Genomic DNA, 5000 nt, shown 5'->3' on the forward strand with positions numbered 1-5000 from the left:
ACCCGAAAAATGGACGAAAATGGGAAAAAATCCCCATCCGAAAAAGGCTTAAAAGTCGGTTGGGCGGCAGCTAGGGTCGGTCTCTGCAGACCTGGAGGCTCGGGTGGACTCTTGGAATAAACGTCCAAGTCCCGACTTGCCACCTCCTACTACTGTGCAGATACCCCGCCAACCCCCAGCCACCCGAATGACAAGCGTCCGATCAGCGGGACGAATTTGACAACTCTGGCCGGACCTCTGGAACTCCATCCCGTGTAACCGGGGCAAATTTTTCCGCTTGATCGCCCTTCCACTGGTTAACCATTTGCCCTTTCGGACTTAGTCTCTGGACATTATTCGACTGATTTTCTGGTTAACCATTTGCCCTTTCGGACTTAGTCTCTGGGCATTATTTTCGACTTTTTGGTTAATGATTTCACACTTTTTACTTACTTTTGCGCTTTTTGGTTAATGATTACTCTGCTTACTGGTTAATTATTTGCCCTTTCGGACTTAGTCTCTGGACATTATTTTCGAGTTTTTGGTTAATGATTTCACACTTTTAACATATTTTTGCGCTTTTTGGTTAATGATTACTCTGCTTACTGGTTAATTATTTGCCCTTTCGGACTTAGTCTCTGCACATTATTTTCGAGTTTTTGGTTAATGATTTCACACTTTTAACATATTTTTGCGCTTTTTGGTTACTGATTTCATACTTTTTACTTACTTTTGCGCCTTTTGGTTAATGATTACTCTGCTTACTGGTTAACCATTTGCCCTTTCGGACTTAGTCTCTGGACATTATTTTCGAGTTTTTGGTTAATGATTTCACACTTTTTACTTACTTTTGCGATTTTTGGTTAATGATTACTCTGCTTACTGGTTAACCATTTGCCCTTTCGGACTTAGTCTCTGGACATTATTTTCGGGTTTTTGGTTAATGATTTCACACTTTTTACTTACTTTTGCGATTTTTGGTTAATGATTACTCTGCTTACTGGTTAACCATTTGCCCTTTCGGACTTAGTCTCTGGAGATTATTTTCGAGTTTTTGGTTAATGATTTCACACTTTTTACTTACTTTTGCGATTTTTGGTTAATGATTACTCTGCTTACTGGTTAACCATTTGCCCTTTCGGACTTAGTCTCTGGACATTATTTTCGAGTTTTTGGTTAATGATTTCACACTTTTAACATATTTTTGCGATTTTTGGTTAATGATTACTCTGCTTACTGGTTAATTATTTGCCCTTTCGGACTTAGTCTCTGCACATTATTTTCGAGTTTTTGGTTAATGATTTCACACTTTTAACATATTTTTGCGCTTTTTGGTTACTGATTTCATACTTTTTACTTACTTTTGCGATTTTTGGTTAATGATTACTCTGCTTACTGGTTAACCATTTGCCCTTTCGGACTTGGTCTCTGGACATTATTTTCGAGTTTTTGGTTAATGATTTCACACTTTTTACTTACTTTTGCGATTTTTGGTTAATGATTACTCTGCTTACTGGTTAACCATTTGCCCTTTCGGACTTGGTCTCTGGACATTATTTTCGAGTTTTTGGTTAATGATTTCACACTTTTTACTTACTTTTGCGATTTTTGGTTAATGATTACTCTGCTTACTGGTTAACCATTTGCCCTTTCGGACTTAGTCTCTGGACATTATTTTCGAGTTTTTGGTTAATGATTTCACACTTTTAACATATTTTTGCGATTTTTGGTTAATGATTACTCTGCTTACTGGTTAATTATTTGCCCTTTCGGACTTAGTCTCTGCACATTATTTTCGAGTTTTTGGTTAATGATTTCACACTTTTAACATATTTTTGCGCTTTTTGGTTACTGATTTCATACTTTTTACTTACTTTTGCGATTTTTGGTTAATGATTACTCTGCTTACTGGTTAACCATTTGCCCTTTCGGACTTAGTCTCTGGAGATTATTTTCGAGTTTTTGGTTAATGATTTCACACTTTTTACTTACTTTTGCGATTTTTGGTTAATGATTACTCTGCTTACTGGTTAACCATTTGCCCTTTCGGACTTAGTCTCTGGACATTATTTTCGAGTTTTTGGTTAATGATTTCACACTTTTAACATATTTTTGCGATTTTTGGTTAATGATTACTCTGCTTACTGGTTAATTATTTGCCCTTTCGGACTTAGTCTCTGCACATTATTTTCGAGTTTTTGGTTAATGATTTCACACTTTTAACATATTTTTGCGCTTTTTGGTTACTGATTTCATACTTTTTACTTACTTTTGCGCCTTTTGGTTAATGATTACTCTGCTTACTGGTTAACCATTTGCCCTTTCGGACTTAGTCTCTGGAGATTATTTTCGAGTTTTTGGTTAATGATTTCACACTTTTTACTTACTTTTGCGATTTTTGGTTAATGATTACTCTGCTTACTGGTTAACCATTTGCCCTTTCGGACTTAGTCTCTGGACATTATTTTCGGGTTTTTGGTTAATGATTTCACACTTTTTACTTACTTTTGCGATTTTTGGTTAATGATTACTCTGCTTACTGGTTAACCATTTGCCCTTTCGCACTTAGTCTCTGGAGATTATTTTCGAGTTTTTGGTTAATGATTTCACACTTTTTACTTACTTTTGCGATTTTTGGTTAATGATTACTCTGCTTACTGGTTAACCATTTGCCCTTTTGGACTTAGTCTCTGGACATTATTTTCGGGTTTTTGGTTAATGATTTCACACTTTTTACTTACTTTTGCGATTTTTGGTTAATGATGACTCTGCTTACTGGTTAACCATTTGCCCTTTCGCACTTAGTCTCTGGAGATTATTTTCGACTTTTTGGTTAATGATTTCACACTTTTAACTTAATTTTGTGCTTTTTGGTTAATGATTTCATACTTTTTACTTACTTTTGCCCTTTTTGGTTAATGATTACTCTGCTTACTGGTTAACCATTTGCCCTTTCGGACTTGGTCTCTGGACATTATTTTCGAGTTTTTGGTTAATGATTTCACACTTTTTACTTACTTTTGCGATTTTTGGTTAATGATTACTCTGCTTACTGGTTAACCATTTGCCCTTTCGCACTTAGTCTCTGGAGATTATTTTCGACTTTTTGGTTAATGATTTCACACTTTTAACTTAATTTTGTGCTTTTTGGTTAATGATTTCATACTTTTTACTTACTTTTGCCCTTTTTGGTTAATGATTACTCTGCTTACTGGTTAACCATTTGCCCTTTCGGACTTGGTCTCTGGACATTATTTTCGAGTTTTTGGTTAATGATTTCACACTTTTTACTTACTTTTGCGATTTTTGGTTAATGATTTCACACTTTTTACTTACTTTTGCGATTTTTGGTTAATGATTACTCTGCTTACTGGTTAACCATTTGCCCTTTCGGACTTAGTCTCTGGACATTATTTTCGAGTTTTTGGTTAATGATTTCACACTTTTTACTTACTTTTGCGATTTTTGGTTAATGATTTCACACTTTTTACTTACTTTTGCGATTTTTGGTTAATGATGACTCTGCTTACTGGTTAATTATTTGTACTTTCGGACTTGGTCTCTGGACATTATTTTCGAGTTTTTGGTTAATGATTTCACACTTTTAACATAATTTTGCGCTTTTTGGTTAATGATTACTCTGCTTGCTTGTTACTGATTTCCCCTTTCGGACTTGATCTCTGGCCGTTCTTTTCGACCTTTTTGGATCAGGTTTCCACACTCTGAAATTATTTTGGGCTCACTGATTAGGCGAGATCAAGGGGGCATGCCTGGGCACTTTGGGCTCAGTTTGGGAAGGCGGCGTCCGTGTGCTCCTCCGCCCTTCCCGCACTTGCGGCTAGGTTTGCCAAACTGCGCTGACCCGCAGCCCTGCCTTTTTGCCCACGGCACACGGAACGACTCAAGTCTGGCTCCGTTCCAGGCCGTTGCCTCCGGCTGCCCGCCGTCCGGCCGGCCTGGGACGTACCCCGGCTGACGGCGCCGGAGGCCCTCTAGCAGCCACCGGTGCCGCGGGCCAATGGGTCCGGGCGTTCCGGAGCTATCGGTGGGGAAGTGCTCTCCCCTTTTCCTGACGCCGTTCGCCCGAGCAGAGGTGCAGCCTGACGGGACTGCTGTCGCCTTCCGCGGCGCACCGGCCCCTTTCACCTGCCGTCGACCGCGCGGAGCTCGGACCTCCCTCCCCGAAGTTATGGCCCCGGCGCCGGAGGGTGCCCGGGGCCGGGCATTCAGCGGGGTGAGTCTTAACCTTCCCGGTCAGCCTGCGGGGTCGGTGCGCCGGCACTCGACGCCGGAGGGTCCCCTCTTTCCGTAGAGCCCCGCCCGGTGCCGATCGGCCGGCGGATTGCGGAGCGAACCGCGCCTGACCGACGGGCCTCGGAAACCCGTTGCAGTCGACGGGGGGGGAACCGGACAGCGGGACGAGGTGCCGATTCCACCCGCAGATTCGATCCCGAAATCCCGCGGGATTCGGCGGTCCGACCCGACAGATTCAAACGTCGCCCGGGCGGCCCCCAGCGGTCGGGCCGGCCTGGTTCCGCCACCGCCCGATGCCCCTCGCCCCCGGCTACCGCCGGCCGCGCAGACCGAGCGAATGCGGCCGGACGTCCGGCGGCAATCGGCCGGAAAGCGGTATGGCCATTTCCTACTGTCCCTCGGACGGGCAGAGGGGCGGCGCCGGGGCACTCGCGGACCAGGCCGCGCCCCTCCGAGCCCTACCGCCTGCCGTCGACCGCGCGGGGATCGGACCTCCCTCCCCGAAGTTATGGCCCCGGAGCCGGAGGGTAGCCGGGGCCGGGCATTCAGCGGGGTGAGTCTTCACCTTCCCGGTCAGCCTGCGGGGTCGGTGCGCCGGCACTCGACGCGGGAGGGTCCCCTCTTTCCGTAGAGCCCCGCCCGGTGCCGATCGGCCGGCGGATTGCGGAGCGAACCGCGCCTGACCGACGGGCCTCGGAAACCCGTTGCAGTCGACCGGGGGGAACCGGACAGCGGGACGAGGTGCCGATTCCACCCGCAGATTCGAT

Source organism: Heterodontus francisci, unplaced genomic scaffold, assembly GCF_036365525.1.
Source record: "Heterodontus francisci isolate sHetFra1 unplaced genomic scaffold, sHetFra1.hap1 HAP1_SCAFFOLD_774, whole genome shotgun sequence".
NCBI lineage: Eukaryota > Metazoa > Chordata > Chondrichthyes > Heterodontiformes > Heterodontidae > Heterodontus > Heterodontus francisci.